Raw genomic sequence first — 7,996 nt, forward strand, 5'->3', positions numbered from 1 at the left:
CTATCAATAAAAGAGAAAATATCAGTCATACTGGCATATCTCAAGAGATTGTGAAAACGATATCGACATTAGCGTTTTCTATGGTATTTTTGCATGGCTAGAAATCATTTCTTAGCACAATTGCCATAGACCAAAATGCTATAGAAATTACTAATTTAATTGACGTTTTCTTTCACTTATTGATCTAATTTGTACATTAAAAATGCTAGTAGAATTGTCATTTTCTTGATAAATTTTTCTATTTTGTTCATTATACAACATTATTTCAATAAATAGTTTTAAATTTACATTTTTTTAAATAATTTTTATTTCAGCATTTCTTTTATAATAAACCCGAGAAGAGTAATCAAATAAAAAATATATAAAATTATACATTGTTCGATTGTCTTTTATTAAACTTTTATACTCGTTTGTTTCATGAAAAATAACTTATATATAAAGATATCTTTTAGAATTTTTTTTTTCATAAAAATATTTTTAATTATTTAATGAAAATATTAAATTAATAATATATATTTATTTTATATATGTATAAGTGTTTAATATCAAAATTTGAAAAATAAAAAATAATTTTCTCTTTTAAAAAATAGAAATCATTTTTCTCTAAAATAGCTTAATTTTTTATTTAATTTAAAAAATATTTTTCATTGAACAATTTTCTTAAATAGTCCAAAAGCTAAAAAATGTAATTGTTACAAATAAACAGTAATTTTTGGATGAAAATATTATTAGTGATGGAATATATATGAATCCGTGGTTAATATTTTATCGACATGAATTTTAGGAATGCATTAAAATGTGCCGTTGAAAGTTAATTTGTAATCATTACAGTCATCATTGAAAGTCTCATTAATGGTTTATCAATGAATTAGTGACAACTTAACAATGTATCTGCCGCTAATTTATATTATTAATGATGAATTTTAGCGATGGATTAATAAATCAGTTGCTAAAGGTTTTTTTTTTTTTTTAATTTTCATCAAATTTTTTATTTCCCTTAAAATAAATATATAAAGATTTAAATAAAATATAGTAGCTAGTCCTAACCCATTAAACTAATCTACTTCTTAATTCATATATCATATATAACTGTAAATATATTTGTGTAGGTCCATTAACTTTCAACTATGCAAACTTTAGTTGGAATACTACACCAACAATGGTCTTAAACCCATATTCATGGACTAAGATGAGAAAATTAGGGTTTTTAATGGTAGCTTTCTGATAGAAATATAAATTTTTTTAATGACCGTTATATTAAATGTAATTGTACGGACAAATTTTGACTATTGTCCCTGAACTTATTTAGTTGTAACATTACAGTCTCTCGACTTAAAAATATAACATAAAACTCTATCAATTCCCAAATTTTACACTGTAAAGTCCCTTTTGTCACACCCCGGCTTAGTGGGCCCCAGCTCAAGCCCCTCTATGGGTGGCCTTCTTGCCAGTGTACCCTTCTAGAGGCCGGACCTGCGACTCACAAGGTACTGTCCGCTTTGTGGAAATTAAATCCCTTCGCCCTGCAGAGCTAGGATTCGGACCCTTATCACTCACGGATTTGCTTCGCCTCTTACCAATTGAGCCACTAAATGTGACGCCCCTTACTCGTCTATTGAATAGCCAAGCAAGAAGTGCCACATTCGGTGCCGGAGCACCCTATCTTGTCTTGTCATGTCTATTGTAAATTTTAATGTCATTTAAATCAGGTAATTTATGTGTAGAAATTTTTTTTATATATATATATATATCTTATTTCTGTGAAGACCCGGACAGATCCTCCTCTGTTTTATTAGCATCTGGTGGGTTCCACTATCACGTGTTAACATATTCATAGTCATCTCACATATTTCCATATCATATTTTCTTTTATCATATCATTCACAACTATTTATGAGATCTCAAAATGAAGTGTCATCTGTTGCATTCATATGGAAATTTATAGATAATAAATTATAAGTTTTCATTTCAAGTCCAAAATAAAATACATCATAAACTAGTAATTACATCATGACTAGACATAATGAACCAAAATACTAGTCTACACATGGGCCCTACCAAAATACAAAAGACTGATGAGGTGACTCTGATCGGTGGCAGATCTGGTCGAAACTCTGTCCGAATACTACTGTGGCGGCTGCTGATCTTCAGTACCTACGCGATGGAAAACCAACGCGCTAAGCATAACGCTTAGTGGTGCATAATTTATAATAATAATAATTAAACAATTGAAATAATATTTACAAATCATAAATTCTGGGTCTTTTACATTTTTTTATTACACTTTGGAATCAATTAAAATTATTGGGATCTTTCCTGTTTACTTATTGTATATTCAGTATTAATTAATTATTATCAATGCCCAAGAAACCTATAACAAATTATAAAAGCTGGATACACGGGAGTATACGGGTTAGACAGCCATATGTCTACCCTGTATACATCTGTCAGGCACGAGGCCAGCTGTCGGGCACGAGACCCGCTGTCAGGCTTGTAAAGCCAGAAATAAAGTAGGCACAATGGCCAGTAAGTAGGCATATAGCCTGTAGAACAATCATATCAGACATATATTGTCAGTTCATGATTTGCTCTGTAAGCAGTACTGCTATCTGTGGTCCCTAATTGGTATACCAATTTATCCAAACTAAATAAATAAGTCTAGGTATACTATGGGCAATTAAACATTTTTAATTATTTTAGTACTATTCACTGTTACTATTTTCTGGTACTGTTAATTGGTACCATTAATTTCATATTAATAGGACATTAGTCCCAATTTACATATTCATATCATTTTTAATATTTAATTATCCTTATGAGTATTTTAATTATCATATATAGCATTTTTCCCATGAACCTTTCTTTAGGTTCATGTTGATGTGTTATCTTTATCTAGGAATTTGACTAGGTTAGGATGTCTATTTAGTCACACTTCCTTCATAACAATTGTTCCTCTATGTTTAAACTTGAATTTCAGTTTTTGAATCACTGAATTTGGGGTTATAGAACTCAACTTATGGTCAAAATACCATAACTGGTCCGTTTGCCTCTAAGCTGTCCAGAATTTACAATTCCTGGTCAATAAACTTTGACCAGTCATTTGATCATTTTATGGTCATTTTTAGACTTAGGTTCCTTCACAAGATATGTTCCTCTATGTCTTAGGGACTCCCAAGTACAATTTCATAATTTTTCAAGCTTGGTATAGTGAGTTATGGTCAATGTATTAACCTGGACTCTCAGTCCTATAAGGGCAAAAATCAACTTCAGGGCAGTATGTTTGACCCTCTTTTTAGGGTCTTTACACTTATAATTTAGCAAAGGTGTCTAAATCAATATTGTAGCCCTAAGTATCATGTTTCTAGATCATATTGGCAAATCTCAAATGGAATTTCCTAGTGGGAGTTATGGCCAAATGAACACACAGGTATCAAATGGCATTCTGGGTTCAACTTAACATTTTCTAGATTTCAATTCCTAACTTTGGCTAATATTTTCCCTGGGATGCAATGGTTTTTAGAGCTTGGTCAAAACATAAAAATTGTTGTGCTATGTCTTATAAAACTTTTGGCACTAGTTTCACTCAATTTGCAGCTTTGGAGACCAAGTTATGGCATTTTTGCCAAAACTGGTCAAGCATACCAAAGGAACAGTATTTTGGACAATTTCTGGGTTGGCAGTTTTAGTGACTCAACTTGTGCTAACAATTTGAATTGGTTAAAGGCCAAACTGGGTTAAGTGGTCTTCATGAAAAGTGTAGCCCTATGTCTAAACTTTCCATGGTTAAAATTTTAGGTAATTTGGACCAGTATAGAGAGAGTTATGACCAAATGAACACGTACTGTTCATTTGGTCATTTTCTGGGTTGGCAGTTTCAGGGACCCAACTTGTGCTAACAATTTGAATTTGTTAAATGCAAAACTGGGTTAAGTGGTCTCCATGAAAAGTGTAGCCCTATGTCTAAACTTTCCATGGTTAAAATTTTAGGTCAATTGGACCAGTATAGAGAGAGTTATGACCAAATGAACACGTACTGTTCATTTGGTCATTTTCTGGGTTGGCAGTTTCAGTGACCCAACTTGTGCTAACAATTTGAATTTGTTAAAGGAAAAACTGGGTTAAGTGGTCTTCATGAAAAATGTAGCCCTATGTCTAAACTTTCCATGGTTAAAATTTTAGGTCAATTGGACCAGTATAGAGAGAGTTATGACCAAATGAACACGTACTGTTCATTTGGTCATTTTCTGGGTTGGCAGTTTCAGTGACCCAATTTGTGCTAACAATTTGAATTTGTTAAAGGCAAAACTGGGTTAAGTGGTCTCATGAAAAATGTAGCCCTATGTCTAAAATTTCCATGGTTAAAATTTTAGATCAATTGGACCAGTATAGAGAGAGTTATGACTAAATGAACGTGTACTGTTCATTTGGTCATTTTCTGGGTTGGGTTGCAGGGAAATCCGAGTTTGGGCAATATTTAGCTCAAGTTTTGGACAGAATTTGGGCATGGTTTCTTCATGGAAAATGGGCTATTTTGGGTCTAGTTTCACCTCCAATTGGCCTCATACCAATTGGGGTCACACAATTTTATTTATGGCCTAAAATGTACACTGCCCTCAACAAACACAACCTGCAGAAAATTGACACTTCCAAAACTCAATCTCCTCCAACTTCCTTACTTCAATTTGCATGCAATACACTTCTATAAGCAACAATCTCATCCCAATTAGGTCAAATTTCAAGCATTTACACAAAATCTCCAAGTCATGTACACAAACCCTAATTTCCAAGTTTCAAACTCAATCAATTCAATCCCTTTTCACTTCTCATACATATAATCATATCAATCATCATCTCTAAACTCATTTACATTATTTGAAATAAAGCCCAATACATTTCATGGCTGCCAAAATTTGTGGACATCATGGGTTCATGAATTTCTTGTTAATTTCTTGAAATTTCCACTTATCTCAAGTCACTTTCAAGTATTAAAAGAGGAAGGAAGGGAGAAAAGCACTAACCTCTTGTGACCCAACTTGGAAATTTTCCCAAAACTTCAACTTTCCTTCTCCCTATGGGTACCTAGAGCTTCCTTATGATGTGGGCTAAATTTTTAATGAAGGGGACTATGGGTTTTTGGGAGTGAAAGCTTGGGAAATCAAGCTTTAAGCTTGATAACAATGGTGGGGAGGGAGAGAGCAAGGGAGACGGCAAGGAGAGAGAGAGAAGAGGAAGAAGAAGATGGTTGGTGGGGGGTTTTGTCTCTTGTGGTTATTTATATATATATATATATATATTTATGTGTACTTTATTGTTTTTAAATTTCATAAATCTATTTCCTTTCTTTTCTTTTCTTTCCTTTTCTTTTCTTTTCTTTTCTTCTTCTTTCTCTTCTTATTTTTCAAATTTAAATTCATAAAATTTATTTATGTTAATTATTCTATTTCCAAATTTTAATTTGACATTTAAGTCAAAATTCACCTCTAGGGGTGAAATGACCAAAATGCCTTTCATGGTGCTCATCGGATTATTTTTATTATTTTTTTTATACCAATTAATAAATTATTTAAATTTTATTTTATTTCTCAAAATTTTTCCTATATTTTTTTTTTAATATTTATTTCATTAATTTATGCCTCCTAATTATAGTTTAGGTGTAGTTTCAGACATTTTGACTGTCCGAACAGATATGAGTCGTCGGAACAGTAAATTGTACGGACTACCTATGGTGAGGGTGTTACACCTTTAACCTCCAATTATAGGTTTTTCAGTTAGACGCTGACCTGGACAGTTCTAACATGAAACTTAGTTAGTATTTCTCTTTTCTCTCTCAAACCATGTGTAAATTGAATCATTTTTCTTTTTATAAATAGAATAATTTTTCATGCATAAAGAGAATAATTTTATACTTTGTATAAGCGATGAGAAAGCAATATTGACTAAGCACCATACAGGAGCTATTCACATTAATTTCTAACTGAAAAATCAATAATTGAAAGTAAGAAAAATTTTACTATGTAAAATTTGAAAGTTTAGGAGGTTTTATGTTACATTTTAAAGTTAAAGGACTGTAGTGTTACAACTATATAAGTTCAAGGACAATTATTAAAATTTATCCGTAATTGTACAGGTTGCAAATATAATATTTTTTGATGCACCAGTAAGCACTAGATTCTCCTATACAACTACTTTAAAAGGATATGAAACTAGTGATCTCTCGTCAGTAGCACTAACTTATAAGTTTCTGAAAAAGGTAAATTAATATAATTTCTCAAGGGAACAAATGAAATATATATACAAGTGTGGGTGTGCATCTACCATGGCACATGTTCCTATATTTTGTATAAAAAAAAAATTAATATGTGATTATATATTATAAGTTAAATTCTTATTTAAACCTTATTTATTATAGATTCAAAATATAAGCATATAGAACATATGTATTTAACAGATATATCGCACTATACATTTTATACCTTGAGTTCATTATCGTATTATTGGATTAATTAATATATACACTCAAAAAACTTGATATCAATACTTCCTATATTAGTCCTTTCAAGTGTATAGAAAGAATAATAAAATTAAACTTTATTGGTAAATTTAAAGTTGTATTCTTGGTACATGAAATATTAGATTTAGCAACAAAAAATTTTACTGCTAAAAATATAAAATTTGTTGTCATAAGTTTATGGCTATAGTATATAAATTGTTGATGATATTGCTAAAAAATTATGATTATAATTATTTTACTGCAAAATTATAATTATTGAAAAAAAAAAGTTATCAATAGTAACAATTATTGTTACCTTTGACAATAATAAACAACAAATTAATAATTATTGACATTTTTTTATATACCATTAACACTAATTATTTATATTGTTGCTGTCTATGCTGCTGTATGCTAGATTTATGGTAAAAAAATTAATATTGCTGTAAAATTTTTACTTATAATTCTAACCTTTATTGTAGTGTACATAGAAGTTTTAAAGCTATAATATTTAGAATATGACCTCGTTTTATTATTAATTTTGATGATGCCGTGGTTTATGGCTCACCCTAAATTTCTGTTTAATCCCCTCTACATCTTTGGTGATTCTTATACTGGCATCACCATTCCCATGCTTGTTCGAGAGATATCTAACGCTGACTTCTCGCTCCCTAAAACTTGGTTTTAGTACAAATTTAATATCCTATAATAAATAAAATTTTTTTCGGTTGTGATTTTTTTTTAATCTTGATATGGATAATTAATCTTGTAATGAATAAGAATGATAATAGAAATAAATGAAAAGTGAATTAGAAAATGTGAAAAATGCAATCCTATTAAACAGATGAATCAAATCAAACCTATTGTAATTCAAACTAAATCAAAATATTTTTTTTATTCAATTGTTTGTTAAGAATTTTTTCTTGCTATACATGATATTTGAATAAAAAAATAAATACATAAAACTTTGGTTAATTTAATTACTTTAGTTTTTTACTAGAAAACTAAGTGTCTGTTTGGCATTAAAGTTAGAGGGCTAAAATTATTTTTTGGAAAAAAAAATCATTTTTTATGCTGTTAAAAAAATAGTTTGAAAAAAATTATTTCATTATTTTAATATTTATCTTATTAAAACTTGTCAAATCTAATTTTAAATTATTTTTTAATACTCTATAACGAATATATTTAAAAAAATATTTTTTTTTCAACAACGACTCAAATAGCAATGTCAAACAAGTCATAAAACATGTTTAATTCCATCTACTAAATTCTAATATATCCAATTTATAGCAAAAAAAAAAAATCATAATTAATGTAACACCCCAAAATTTTAAATTTTATGAGCATTTTTGGTATTTCAATTTTATTTAAATTTTAGGAATTTTTTTGAGATTTTTCGGATTTTAAAAATTGGGTTCGATTTTCCGAAAATATAAACTTTGATGATTTTTAAAAATTAATTTAAAGACCACGTGGCAAAACTAAAAATATATTTGGAGTCTACGT

The sequence above is a fragment of the Hevea brasiliensis genome, chromosome 14 (genome assembly GCF_030052815.1).
Source record: "Hevea brasiliensis isolate MT/VB/25A 57/8 chromosome 14, ASM3005281v1, whole genome shotgun sequence".
Lineage (NCBI taxonomy): Eukaryota > Viridiplantae > Streptophyta > Magnoliopsida > Malpighiales > Euphorbiaceae > Hevea > Hevea brasiliensis.